The sequence below is a fragment of the Sapajus apella genome, unplaced genomic scaffold (genome assembly GCF_009761245.1).
Source record: "Sapajus apella isolate SASKATOON/1434 unplaced genomic scaffold, GSC_monkey_1.0 scaffold165, whole genome shotgun sequence".
Classification (NCBI taxonomy): Eukaryota; Metazoa; Chordata; class Mammalia; order Primates; family Cebidae; genus Sapajus; species Sapajus apella.
In genome coordinates this window covers 44,840-60,396 of record NW_022437105.1, presented here as the reverse complement: position 1 = coordinate 60,396, position 15,557 = coordinate 44,840, and positions in this window count along the sequence as shown.

The window sequence follows — 15,557 nt, the reverse complement described above, 5'->3', positions numbered from 1 at the left end:
AAGAGCTCTATTAATACATACACAATTCTAAGTGATAAGAATCCACTGTGCAACAGTTTAGTTGGCAACATTTTTTTTCCTTGTGGCATGAAAAGCAGTGGTGAGTTATATAACTGGTGAAGCTTTGGATCTGATAGAGTATGGTCCACTGAAAATAAGCCCATATTTGCTCACAACAATTCCATACTTGCTGGTTACTCACTTGTGAGCTTGGTGCCTTGTTTATTCATGTACTTTGTCGGTAAACACGTAGTGAGCACCTGTTTATGTACTGTAGTCGTGAATGAGACAGAGTCATGTGAGGGGTGGACAGTGTACCTTATGGCCCATGCTTAGTACGTATCCTAACGAGGAATTGGTCCCTGGCTGCTGTTGTCTCCATGCACCTGAGTTGGTTGATGGTATTTTCCTGCAAGTCTTTCTGCTTTGTAAAATGGCAGGTACGTGGGACATAATGTGATACTTAATGGCATGGGTTGAATTATGTTCCCCAAAAGTCATGTTGATGTCCTAAACCCTGGTACCTGCACATGTGATCTCGCTTGGGAACAAGTTCTTTGCAGATGTAGTTAGATTCAGATGAGGTCACTAGGGAGGGCCCTAATGCTCTATGACTGGTGTCCTTGTGTGAAGAGGAACGTGCCGCATGAGGACAGACCACCCACAGGGGGACATTGTATAATGACAGAGTCAGGGACTGGTGAGTTGCAGCCGCAAGCTCAAAACCACCAAGGGGTGACGGCCACCAGCAGAAGCTGGGAGAGGCAGGAAGGAGTCTCTGTAGCCTCAGAGGGAGTGCAGCTCTGCTCACACCTGGGTTCCAGGCTTCTGGCCTCCAGACGGTGAGAGAAGAAATCTCTCCTGGTTTAAACCTCCCTGTTGTCCTTGGTTACAACCACCCTTGGAAGCAAATAGACTTAGCTTTAAAACTAGATGTGGGTAACAAAATTGAGACCCTTCTTAGTGAAGTAACCAAAATACAGCGACTTTTCTGGTGACACTGGAGGTTTTTTGGTGGCGGGTAGAGCTCAGAAATGTGAGCTGAAGTTGACTCAGTGGAGTGGTTGAGGGCCATTGCTGGCTGCACATTGCACGCATTCAGCAAACACTTCTCCAGCTCTGTCCCAAGGATGCGCCAGGTTCTTTCATTTCTGACTATGCCATTGTCAGCCCATCTAACCTCAGATCTAAGCTAATCCTGGTGGCCTTCCCACCTTCCCAACACACAGGAGCAAACAGAGAAAATGGGCAGACAAGTCAAAAGGAAAGGATGACCTACAGGTACCCCGGCTTGCTTTCTTCTGCTGGAGCTACATGTAAATATTTATATATAATACCCAGGAGGCAGTCAGTATTTCTAAAAGGGTTTGTAATATAAATGTGGAAAATCACTTTCTGATCTGCTGGGAACTCTGCTGTTCCTCACTTCAAATCATGCATGCATTCATTCATTCCTCATTTCACATTTACGCTGCTCTGCTCAGCAACCATTGTATTTTTTTTTTTTTGCTTAAAGTGTCAAAATTAATAAATGATATTTTAGTTGAAATGTTTAAAGAAAACAAATAAGAGTTTCTTGATCAGAAGAGAAAAACTCTCTTGTGCCAACAAGTTCAGAATGTTTGGTGAGAGGATGCTGGCCAGGCTGGGCTAGGTCAGGTTAATGAATGCTTCATCAGCCAGCTGTGCATGGACCCCTTTAAGTGACTGGAAAAAGAGAAGCTGGAACTCAGGAGGAAGCTCTGGGAGCACGGAAGCACAGGTTGGCTGAAGGGTGACTGACTTCTAGGGGGACGGAAGCATCCTCCCTCTTCGTTGGATGGAGAGAGGGCTCGTTTCTTCCTCTGGTTAGGGTTGCCAGGTAAGATAGAGCACACTCAGTCATATGTGAATTCCAGACAAGGAGATATGGTTTTAATATAAGCACATGCCAAATATTGCATAGAATATATTTATATGGAAAATGTATTTGTTGCTTTTCTGAAATTCTCATTTAACTGAGTGTCCTCTACTTTTAATCTGTTGACTCTGGCAACTCTGCTTTCATCTTTATGAGTGGGAAATTCAGGCATGGGTGAACTCTAGAAAGGCAGCCACAAATCAGGGGGATGAGTTTTCATTTGAGATGGTTTGCTGTAGAGTTTAGGGTTGCATTCTACTTCTGTGAGCCTTGATTTTTCAATAAGCAAACAATGAAAGAAAAAACAGCTGCTTCTAGTTAACTCCCAGATCCACCACGAAGATGATTGGAAGAAAAAATGCAGTAGTCCTCTGAGTTCTTGGGAAGCTGCATTTCATAACCCACGGTAATTGTTCCAGTCTGTCCCAAAAGTGTATGCTCCTGGAGCCCTGGCTTGGCCCCTGCAGCAGCTAATCACCGTGGTGAGTTGCCATTCTTCCCAGCAGGTGTCAGAACCTCCTCCAGAGAGAAGGCAACTCTACCCTGATCTTCTACCCTGAGGCCCAGGGTTCAGGCTCAGTTTCTGTCTTACTTTTCCTCTGGGTCAGAACTGAACCCTCTCCTACTTCACATCACCATGTGTTTAATACACTGAAGGGAATCCTTGAACAGGTTTTGGGAAGATGCTACGGGGTGTGTTAATGGCTCTCTGAGCTGGCCCTGCTGTGCATTCGGAAATGCGGCTGGTCATTCCCTGGCCCCCAAATCTAGTGCTCTGTTTTCACTCTAATGTTTCCATTTTTGAACTCAGAGTGAGAATTGGATAAAAATGACTATCTTGACGGATGGGCATTTGGGTTCCTTGTTATTACTGATTCTCTAAAAAAGGGGGGGTGGGATTTGTGATTTGTGCTGTTTGGTGGTCTGACCCTTGCTGTTTCAGCTTCTTTCTTTTTCCTGTCTATTCTCAATGCTTTCCTTTTTTTTTTTTTTTTTTTAGATTCTTTGTACCTACAGAAGCTGAGCCACCATTTCCCTGATTGGCTATTTCTTGAAGACATTCATACAATTGTAGTAAAACAGGGACACATTTTCCCCAGTTGTTTCTAAATAAGAGATTGGGGCTGGGCGCAGTGACTCACGCTTGCAATCCCAGCACTTGGGGAGGCCTAGGAGGGTAGGTCACTTGGGGTCAGGAGTTCAAGACCAGGCTGACCAACAGGGCAAAATCCTGTCTCTATGAAAAAAATAAAATAAAATTAGCCTATGTGGTGGTGATGCATGCCTGTAATCCCAGCTACTTGGGAGGCTGAGGCATGAGAATACTTGATCCTGGGAGGCAGTGGTTGCAGTGGGCTGAGATCGTGCCCCTGCTCTCCAGCCTGGGTGACAGCATATGACTCTGTCTAAAAAATAAATAAACAAATAAATAAAAGATCAGATCTTGTGTGAACTTTGAATTGCAAAGTAGCAGAAAGCCTTGGCGACTACCAGTGGCTACATCATTCAAACAGCTTCTCCTGGGACTGATATTGAATAAGTCAACTCTGAAGTAATGATCACTATTAGGACACTTTAAAATCAATTACCCTTTTATACAGAAATGGATTTAAATGGGCTAATTTTCCCCCACCAAAATATTTTTTTTCAGCAATGTAGGGCCTCTGTTATAATAATTACTTGACTTCTGTATTCCCACCCCCACATATAGGACCAAAGTTCTTATTTAAGCATTTTCACCATTAGCAGCAATCTTTATCTTACATGTTCTAAGAGTTGTTGATGTGTTGTTTTCATCATTCTGAACACACCAACTCAGAATTACAGTAAATCAGCACAGAATAGAAGACTCTTGCCCACACTAATTCCCCCTTGTTCTGCATGTCCGCTCCCCTAACTTCTTTTTTGTAAATTGAATTATATTTTGAATGCCATAAGGTAATCCCCAATGGGAACCCATAAAGGATTCTTTTGAAGGGCGAATATATTGTTTTATGTAAATTTAATGTTCAATCCCTCACTCATCTGTCATGTGCTCTTCTGTGTACACTGCTTGCATTTTTTAAAAAACGGAGGCATCACTGTATTGGGCTCTTTCTCCTCATGCTCCCGTCATCAAATGCTACCACTGAGCAACTAAGACTTTTGGAGATGCTGTTCTGGGAGTACAGTGTCCAAACCAATAAGTCAACATGCCTCTCCAAAGATCGTTCTGAAAACAAACAAAATATGTGAAATCCCGGAGAGCTGGAATAGGCAACGCCATGAAGACAGCGCAGAGAGCACCAGGGAACAGCAGGGGGTTGCTGCTGCTTCAACAGTGGGAATGTCACACCTGCGCATGAGGGAGGCTCACTGTTTCCCTGAAATTATATTCATAGATGTGTAATAAATATCTTCATATATTTATGTTCAAAATAGGTTTGTAATATGGTCATATATTTATGTTCAAAATTTATGTTCATATTTTGTGGCTTCTGGAACAGAATCTAATGTTCTTGTTATCAAATAGTGGGCGAACTCAGGACTTGGACAGAGGCACTTCCCCAGCCTCCCTTAATTCCTGTTCTCAGCAAGGCCTCCTGCAGTAACTCCTTGTCCTTCCTCTTGACTTCTGGGCCCCCTGTATCCATCTCCCCAAGGGAGGGAGGGAGGTGTGCATTTTCTGACTGATTCATTAGACTTCAGCTCTTGAAGGATTGATAGTCTGTCTTGACGAGAATGGGATCTGCACAGGTTTTAAGATGTTAGGAAAGCGACTTGCAGCCTCACAGTGTCGCCTCTTCAAGGTCAGACCCATCATCCTTGTCTTTTAGATAAATAATCGAGGTACAACTGAGCCAAGCAACATGCTCTATAAATCAGGTCGTTTCTAATCAATAGTCTAGTCCGTGCAGAATCCAAACCATCAGAAAGAAAGAACAGCAATAGTTTCAAACTCCCAAGCGATGCAGCTGGTGTCAACAGTGTTGCCCTGGAGGCAGATGCTGAGCTGCTGAGTTGCTTGAGGTGGGGGCAGTGTCCCACCCACTTGCGTTTCTTTAGAGTTCAGTGCTGGGTCTGGATACGCCCTCAGTGAGTATTTATTACATCTCAGAATTGCATTTCTGAGATTATGATGTAGCTTCCAAGCCACAAATTTCCATGAGATTGAAGTATTTTTTGTTTAGTGTTAGACCTTGAATATTTAATGAATTTTTACTGCTTGACGATTACAGTTCTGTATAGTATATAGAATGACTTTTTTTATTAACCGTAATTCTTGTGGAAGTACAATTTACTAAAGACTCAAACCTGAGATTTAAAAAGTTTTATTACATGAATTATCATGAAAATCAAAGTCATAAAAATGTCAACAATTGTCTTTAGTCTACAACTCTCTCTTCTCCCAAATAATTTATTTCTAAATTGAGGAAAACAAAATGACTTTAGCATTTTAATTACGGGTCATCGAATGCATCTCAAAAATACAGACTATTGACAAGTTGGTCTCCAGAGAGCCTTTGAGGCTTTAAAATTTGCCTTTTCTTTCTACCATTTGTAACTTCAGATAATCCTGGATAGATCGCTTTCATGATGATCACAGGCAGGTGTATCTGTTTTGGAATCACAACCAGTGACTCAAGAACAGCCAGTCCATCAATTTTGATTAGTAACTGGAACAGAAACAAACAGAACAAATAGTACAAGAACCAAAGGCCACACATTTTTAAAGAGTCAGCTTTCACGCAGTCATAAACTGACCCATAAAAATTCTGCGGGTTCTTCAATCTGGGACTTTATACATCACACGCAGAAGAAATTCACTTTAAAAGGTCTCGTTATGTATGGACCAGATTCTCCCTCAAAAAATTCCAAATCTATGAAGGTGGGAATCTGGAGAAAGGTGTCAGCTGACTTGGGATGAGACACTGGCCAGTGGCTGCCTGGCTGCCCCGCAACCCCAGCCCCCCTGCTGGCCTGAGGTGTCCTGCTGGGAATTCCTCTAGAAAGTCACTGATTCCTCCTCTTTGCTATGGCTTTAGAAAAATAAGAGACAATTTGAAGAATTATATTAATTCTTAGGAAATGTTTAAGAAAATATTCAAAATAAATTGCCTTTAAAAAATTTCACAGTGAATCACGAAACTACTTTGAAAATCATTATAAGAGTTAACATTTAACAGAGTTTGCTTTCACCAGGCACTGTTCCTTTTAAATAGGACTGGGAAATCTAGAGGGTTTGAGCTCTTAGAGAAAACTTCTGGAAGGAGGCAGAGCTGAGCAAGGAAATGTGAGAGTGGAGAGAGCAGGGTGTGTTCTAAATTGTACGGTGGGGTGGGCTTAGCAAGGAGTGTGAGCAAAGGCGTCAAACAAGGATGGTCAATTGAACTGAGAGCTCTGGTTCCTGGAGGAAGTCTTGGGAGATAGCGCCGGAAGTGGGAATTCTCCCCATGCTGCCCATCAGTTCAAAGCAAGCTCAATGAAAATTTCAATAGAAATAGTAGACACACATCTGGAAAGGGAACTTGATTACCTGATATAAACATTTACTAGGAAATGAGTGTAATTAAGGCAGTTGCTGATGATGCAAAAATATACACATTGACTGACGTAATAGAATAGACAGCCCAGAAGCAATCACACTCAGTTGTGAAGATTAGATTTTTGACAGAGGAGTCACAGCACATCAGGGGGGAAAAGAGGAGCTATTCAACAAATGCAGCCAGGAAAAAGTGACTATTCATTTGGAAAATACGGTGAACACCGGATCCCAATTTTATACCATATACAGAGCAATTCCAAAAGGTCTTAGGACTTACGTGTCAAAAGCAAACACTTTCAAACCTTTAGTAGAAAATATATATGTGCTTCTTTCTGTCCTGGGGGTAAGGAAAACAATTCTTAAAGACGACTCAATATGTGGGAACCATACACAAAAAAGAGTAAAACACTTGATTCTACGAAAATTCAAAATCCTCATCGTAAGACAGCACAAAGAAAGTGAAAACAGAAACTATTAGCTGGAAGACAGTACTCTCAATGCATTTAACCTGAAAGAATTCCGGTCAAGAATGCATCAAGAACTCCTAAAATTCAACAGCAAATGATAAACAACACAGTAAAAAAAAATCCGGGCAAAAATCTGTCAGGCATTTCAGAGAAGAGGCAGCAAAAACATCCAACCAGGAAATTAAGAAGTTGTTAACCTTATTAGTAATCAGAGAAATGCAAATCAGAGTTTTGGATTGAGTAGGTCTGGGGTAGGACTCAAGAATTAGCATTTCTAATAAGCTCCATATTCTTAGGTCCTACTGTGTGGAGGCTAATGATGGCTTAAAGAATAGCTTTTAAGAATAAAAAGCTGCCAAATGTAAACAATATATTTCTCAGGCTCACAAACACACATACACAGCCCTACTAACACTATGCCTGATTCAGGACGGTGGCTACCTGTCTGAGTAGAGAAATAAAACCAGAGGGGCACATAGACCTTAGTGGCCAGTGTTGAAGTTCTTGGCTGGAGTGGTGTGAATCTTGGTTTTCATTATATTACTAAAAACAAATTAACAAATAAATGAAATAAAATATAAGACTGCAGCAGAGTCAAGTATGGAGTAAGGAGGAGAATACATCATGAATCAAGAATTAATTCTGTAAACTTGAATTCCATTAAAAACATAAAACAAGAGAGAACATACTGAGGCCAGAATTGAACTTGAATGGCAAGGAAATAAGTTTTACAGCTCCTCAGAAGGCCATGAGAAGCCACACAGATATTTAAAGAGTCCCATGCACAGTGCCCAATAAAAGCTGAAAGGAAAATCAATGGAAGGCATTTGTGTCCTAGCCCAAAACATCTACTGTCCACAGGCAGAGAGAGCACCTAGAGCCCGTGGTCACTGGGGTAGGCGGCTTTCTCCTTTCCTTGGTGGGTCACGAAAGTCAGGGTTGGATACAACATGAGGGGATGGCGGGGAGGGAGCCCAGATGGTCCATCCCTTGGTGGTCTGTGCCAATTTCATCACCTATAAGATGGAAAGAACAATGCCTGTTTTTCTCCATCTGCCAGGCCATTGTGGGCATAAACTGAGACAATGGATTGAGTGGCTTTGCAAGCTGCAAAGCTGAGTAAATACCAACACTCTTAAGAAGAAGAAAATTAAGCCCAAACAATTGCTTTAGCTATGCTGCCTTTTAATTCAGGTCTTCTCTCATCACTCTAGAGAAATTGGGATGCTCCAGTTCCCGCCTGCCCTTTCTCTATCAATTTATCTAATTCTATCATTCTTCATAGTACTTCTCACCACCCGAAGGTGTTGTATATTGATTTGTCAGCTTTCTTACTGTATGTCTGTTCCAGCAAAATATTAGTTTCAAGAGTACAAGAACTTAGTCAGTCTTGCTCACTCCAGCATCTATAGGCACGGAACAGTACTTGGCATATTTAAAGTTCTCTCTGAGTATGGGTTGAATGAGTGAAGAAATGAGTGAATAAATGAATGAGTGAATGACTGGATGAGTGAATAAATGAATGAGTGGGTGAGAGAATGAATGGCTGAGTAAATGAGTAGATGAATGAATACATGAGTAGATGAGTAATAAATAAATGAGTAAATGAGTGGATGAGTGAATAAATGAATGAGTGATTAAGTGAATGAACAACTAGATGAGAAAATGAATGAGTGACTAAATGCGTAAATGAATGAATAGGTACATGAGTAAATGAGAAATAAGTCAATGAGTAGATAAGTGAATATATAAATGAGTGAGTTAATGATGAATGAATGGGTAAATCAGTGAACAAGTGAATAAATGAATTAGTAAGTGAATAAATGAATGAATGAGTAAATGAGTGGATGAGGAAATAAATGAGTGAGTGAATGAATGAGTAAATGAGTGGATGAGTGAATAAATGAATGAGTCAGTGAAAAAATAGATGAGGGAATGAGTGGATAATTGAATAAATGATTGAGCAAGTGAATGAATAAATGGTTAAATAGTAAATAAATAAGTAAATGAGTGAATGAGTGAACAATGAAAGAGTGTGAATGAGTGAATGAGTGAATAAGTGAATAAATGAGTGAGTGAGTGAATTGAGTGGGTAAATGAATGAAAAATGAGTAAATTAGTAGATGAATGAATAACTGAATGAGTGATTGAGCGAGCAAATGAGTGGACAAATAAATGAATGAGTGAATGAATGGATGAGTGAGTGAACGGATGAGTGAGTGAATGAATGAGTGAGTAAATGAGTCGGTCAGTGAACGAATGAGTGACTGAATGCACGAATAAATGAGTAAATGCAAGGGCAGCCAGGCAGGGAGGAGCATGCAACTGGGTCCAGGAAGAAGGAGCTAGCATGAACTAGAAGACTCTGCCGAGGGAGGCAGCCACACACCTGCTGCCCAACGAGGCTAGGGCCAAAGGAAAGAACCAGCAGGCTGTGCCAAGGAGGAAGGATGCCTGGTCTTCCCTGAAAGCCACAGAAGCAGCAAGTGGATGAGTGAATAAGTGAAGGAGTGACTGAGTGAATGAGTGAATGAGTAAATAAGTGAATGAGTGAGTGAATGAGTGAATGAGTGGATGACTGAATAGATGAATGAGTGAGTGAGTGGATGAGTGGATGAGTAAATAGTTGAATAAATGAGTGAGTGAATGAATGGATGAGTGAATAGATGAATGAGTGAGTGAATGAGTGGATGAGTGAATAGGTAAATAAATGAGTTAGTGAACGAGTGGATGAGTGAATAGATGAATGAGTAGGTGAGTGAGCGAACAAGAGGATGAGTGAATAGATGAATAGTGAGTGAGTGATTGAATGAGTGAATGAGTAAGTGAACGAGTGAGTGAGTGAACAAATGGATGAGCAAGTAGATGAATGAGTGAGTGAACGAGTGAATAAGTAAATAAGTGAGTTAGTGAGTGAACGAGTTGTTGAGTGAATAGATGAATGAGTGGACGAGTGAATGTGTAAATAAGTGAGTGAGTAAGTGAACGAGTGGATGAGTGAATAAATGAATGAGTGAATGTGTAAGTAAGTGAGCAAGTGAATGAGTGGATGAGTGAATAGATGAATGAGTGAGTGAGTGAATGAGAGGATGAGTGAATAGATGAATAAATGAGTGACTGAACGAGTAGATGAGTGAATAGATGGATGAGTGAGTGAGCAGAAGGGAGGAGAACACGTGTCTGAGGAGCAAGGTTTGGCCCAGCAGTGCCCTCATCCTCTGGGGGTTTCAAGGAGGGGCATTCTCACTATTCCTCCTGCAGCCCTCCTACAGGTCCCAAGGGTCCAGGGCTTCCTGTCAAGCCCTGGTCCAAGAGTGAACAAAAATGCCTTTGTCCCATTTTAAGGCAGGTAAGAACACCAAAACTTTCAAAAAGATTCACTGAAATTCAGGGTAGACCCAGGGGCCCAGATACCAGAAAATCTTTTGGGATCCGTGTTTTCAAACTCCAGGTTCTCTGGTGCTGGTGAACAGCCAGTCCCTTTCACATACCCCACTGAGGGAGCCTCATTCTGCCCCAAAGGCTGGCACCACCTCACAAGCATCTTGCCTCGTCATCTTGTTCCATATGGTGCTATCGTCTAAATGCCACCGGAGAGCCCCCCTAAAGAGCATGATGCCTTTGCTGACGACTCCAGGAGAGAGCGTTTCTCCTGCACGATGTCTGAGATGTCATCCTTCATCCAGTTTCTGCTTGGACAGCTCACCCACCTTCTTTAGTGCCAGATACTGGAATAAGCATCTCTCTCCTACAAGGGCAATGCTGTTATAAACATGCATCGCTCATTTCATTATGGAGACAATTTTCCAGCTTTTGCTCTAATTTTTCGACCCTTCTCAGACCTAATCAGGAGCTGGATGCTCCTGAGCAGAGCCATGCAGCAAAGTGGAAGCCCTCAGGAGGGGAGCTCTGATCCATCAGCATTTAATCACTCTCACCCCACAAGCCCTTTTAAGGCAGTAGGTCTCAGATTTGCCACTTGGGGTGCTTTAAAATGTACCCATGCCTGGACCCCACTCCTGAGGGTTCTGATTCACCCAGTCTGCATGTGGCTTGGGCATCACAATGTTTTTAAAACTCTCTGAAAGATTCTAACAGCCTCCAAGATGGGGACCCACAGCTGTAGAGCTGGGAATTCTTGCTCTTCAGTAAGAAACAGAATGGCATGAAGCATTGCTGGGAGAAGAAAGAGAGCCAAATTCATTCTGTAACATGTTGAATTGTGTCCCCCAAATCTATGTGTTGAAGCCCTAACCCTCAGTAGCTCAGGTTGGGACCTTATTTGGAGGTGGGTTCTTGGCAGAACTCGAGTTAAAATGAGGTCACTGGGACAGGTCTCATATAGCTGTGTCCTCATAAGACGGTGGAATCAGGACAGAGACAGGTACAGAGGGAAGATGATGTAAAGAGACAGGGAGAAGATGCGTCTATGAGCCAAGGAGAGAGATCTCAGAAGAAACCAGCCCTGTAGGTGCTTTGAGCTGAGCCTCCGGCGCGGTGAGATGCTCACATCTGTGGTTTAAGCGCCAGGCATTGTTTGTACAGCAGCCCCAGCTGGAGTAGGCACATCTATACCCTTGTGGGGTCCTGGGATCTACAGCACTGCAGGGCTTTGGCATTCATGGGTGAATTCAGAGATCGGGAACTCTGTCTGGTCTGCCCTCTCCCTGTGAGGTCAGTGGGCTCAACATCATTCTCGGATGTTCAGAGATCGGTGCCCGAGGTCACGTGGGTAGTCAGTGTGAAGTTTGGGATCCAAGCCCAGATCTTCCCTCTCCAAATCCCAGCTTGTTTCACTCCACTGACCTAGGAGTCTTTCCTGAGACCTGGAGGAAGGTGCTGCTGCCTGAGAGACACCAGGGAGAGGCACAGAAACAGAAGCGGGGAAGAGCAAGACTGAGCTGCTGCAGATACGTGTCACCCACCCTATGGCTCTCTCTGCTCAGGACCCTGATGGGAACCTGTGGGCTCCCGCCATTGTTTGGGGCCATGTTATAAGAAGCAGAGCCTCGAACCTTTGGGTCCCAATTAAAACTCAGGGCTGGTGTTCTTCACCCTGTCTGCCCCATAGCTCATCCCAGCAGCCACTGCACAAACTGAGCCTACTTCCAGGGGACACTCAAACCACCCTTGTTCCTGAGGGGTGCCATGGGGTGAACAGAACCTGGGCCATGGGCCTTTATTCCTCCCTGGGAAATCTCTCCCTTTGCCTTAAGTAGAAGTCTAGAGTCCCCAACCACAATTCCTGTCTTCCCAAGGGAGTGCTTTCTCACCTGGACACCTGCTTTCGGGTTCCTTCTTTGCTCGCCCTCCACTCTTGGCGAAGCCACTTCTTCGGTGGGTGCGGGCAGGGTGGAGGCTGAGCGGCTGGAGCGAACCCGGAGCCCAGCCGCCTCCGTGCATTAACACACTAACTGCCCCTGTGACCAAGACACCTGTGCAGCTCCCAGGGATTTGTTAGTCGTCTTTCACGCCTGTTTTGAAAACATATTTAATGAAAGGTTTTCACTTAATCCCAGATCCATTTATTGTAGCTCAGATTTTGAATGAAAGTGTGGACATAAACGATCCCCATCTTTCAGTGGCTTGCAAATCCCTTGTTTTGGAAGATGGTTGAATCGGCTCCAACCACCTTTCTGAGGGACTTAAAGAGCTTAGCCGCATTTGTTCACAGAATTCTTCCCTTAACTGCTGCTCTCCAGACTTTTACCCTCTCCCAATGTTCTGTTCCCCCTCCTTTTCAGGCTTTAAAACATGAACCATAACTCGCTTCTGAGATTCTCTACTAGCTTTAAGGACGACTACTTTCACAACAGGGAAAAGACATTTAACGAGGTTATGCAATGTTGGAATGTTTCATGGGTAAGCAGAATGGTGAAAGTGGCACAAGCTGACCTTCATTCCTTCAAGCCTGATTAAGCGGCCCCTCCCTTGCCCCACCCATGACATTTGAACTTCAGCTTCCTCTGCAGGCTTTGGCTTGGTAACTGAGCTTGCAGTTAGTTGCCAGATGGAGAAATACACAGTGAGATCTTTGGGGATGTTTATCTGCAGCTCCAGTTACGAGCATGGTGGAAGGGCAGAGCCTCACAGGCCCAGAGTGACACCTCTGCCCTAAGTCATACCTTTCGGTTTTATCTGCTCAATATCCATTCCTTCTTCTTTTTTTTTTTTTTTTTTTTGAGACAGAGTCTCACCCCGTCACCAGGCACCAGGCTGGAGTGCAGTGGCGCAACCTCGGCTTACTGCAACCTCCACCTCCGAGGTTTAAGCAATTCTCCTGCCTCAGCCTCCCGAGTAGCTGGGATTACAGGCACGTGCCACCATGCCCAGCTAATTTTTTTATATTTTTAGTAGAGATGGGGTTTCACCATGTTGGCCAGGATGGTCTCGATCTCTTGACCTCGTGATCTGCCCACCTCGACCTCCCAAAGTGCTGAGATTACAGGCGTGAGCCACCGCGCCCGGCCTCAGTTCCTTCTTATTTTTGTCTCCTTCCGTGTGCTAGGAGGAGCCAATCTTCCCCACTGAGTAGGCGACAAGATGATGCGGTAGGAATTTTGATTGTCACCAAGATTCAGTAGGTGCCACTTTCCAAACTGAGAAGAAAGACCATGATGACTTTATTTCTTACAAAGGATTACAGCCTGCAAGGTGGCCGTGCTGAAGGCTGGGAAGCAGCCATTGTTTTAATCTTGCTTCTCTTGAGGGCAGTGCCTGTGCTGCTGCTAGAGAAAAATAAAATCCTGGTGGCAGTTAGAGCACAGTGCACTTTGTAAGGCAGGGTGTGTGACTTAACCCTTGCCCGGTATGGCCTCAGGGACTGTTTCTAATTTGGTATCTTAGCACCACGAAAGGTCAGTCCCATGATCTCTACTTTAACATTAGTGCTGGGCCATTGCTGCGTCTAATATCCAAAAGGGAGGGGCAGGACGAGGCGCGTCTGACCTCCTGTCCCATCAAGGCCAGGAACTCAGTTTCTAAGGCTTCTCTGGGGTCCCCCTGGCCAAGAGGGAATCTGTTCAGTCAGTTGGAAGGCTTAGAATTTTCAGTTTACATGCTTATCCCACAGGGCAGTCAGAACTCACATGGCATGAATACTTGTCAAACAGGTCAACATGTGAGACTACTGTGTGAACTAAGAGTCATTCCACAAACGCAACTCATTCTGTGTGCATTTTCACACCGTGTGTTGATAACCGTCGATGCCCCTTGCCTGAATGAATGTGTATTAACCCCTGCATCCTTTGTTTCAGGCTACCTAGCAGTGAGGACGACCTCAGGTGGTGGGGGCCCCCTTGGGTGTCTGGAGTCAGGCTCGGAAACAGTGGAGTGAACTTTCAGGAGGGTTTACCTGGATGAGTAGGAAGGATTGTGTGGTGCTTGGGGAGAGTTAAAATCAGGACATGGCTTGCGGTCTGCCCTAGAGACAGGCATCCTGACCTGACCTCAAGAGCCCCTGCCTGGGTCCCATGGAAAGGGGCTGCAGGAGGAAGCAGGTCTGTGAGGGACTCTGAGCCCCAACCCCGTGATGGGGAGATGGGGGGCATTTTCCCAACTTCAACATGGAACATATGCAGCCTCCACAAGCAAAGTCCCACGGCCTGCAGACTCCATGCTCCTGTGGCCATGCAGGCCGGCAGACATCTACAGACATACCTCGTGGCCGGCACTTGGGCACGAAGGCTCTGGAAACAAACCCCAGGCAGGTGCCCCCTCTAGAAGCTGTGGACGCCAACAGGGGAGGGACTGTCAGTGAGCTCAGAGAAGGCTCCCAGCGAGACTTCCCAGAAACTTGGGTGAGCCCTGAATCAGGGTGACCATCAGCAGCAGATGGGGACGTGGCTGCCTGAGGTCACAGTGCCACCTGCTGTGACCCCGGGACCCCAGCTCACAGGGGCATCCAGGTGGCTGCCGTTTCTCTTGCTGTTGCTCTTGTTGTTAACCGCCCTTGTCTTCTCCGGCCCAGCTCCAGTCCACGGCTTCCGCACCCCAACATATTCTAAGGAGGATCTCCTCAACGCAAGTGTTTGGGCCCAATGCAGGGAGGTAGAAGGCGAGTGCTGCCCTGGGTGTCCCTGCCACTCCCACACCCCGTGGGAAGGTGTAGTGCGTGGCCTTCTTGCCATCGTCAGTTCACTGGCAATTCAACACATGCTGAGCGTCCACCATGCACCAAGAATTGCACAGGGTTCTGAATACAAGGAGCCATGCCATGAAGTATAAGCAGTCCAAGCCGATGCTGCAGGGACGCACCACGCCGTGCTGGCCTTGGAGCAGAGCTCCGCGCCCCAGAGGGCGTCTACTTAGGTGGCTCACTTTCCACTTTCAGGTTATGGGACACTGATTCTCTGTCCTGGCCTCTTCAGTTCCCGGGGAGCCTCACTGTCCAGCCCAGGTTTCTGTGTGTTGAATCTCCACAGAGAAAGATTCCTTTTTCTCACAGGATGTCAGCACTCTCTGTCCGTACCTAACGCCACCAGCATCCCATCACGATCCCACAGGGATGTGTCTGCCTTTATCAAGGCATGTCCCCCTGCAGTGGCCCCTAATAAGCGCTGGTAGTCAGCTGAACCGGTGGAGCTGGTAGATCTTCACTTAGTGATTAGTAAACACACACTAAAGACTTACCTGAATTTCCATAGAAATAATAGTGGGACTGGAA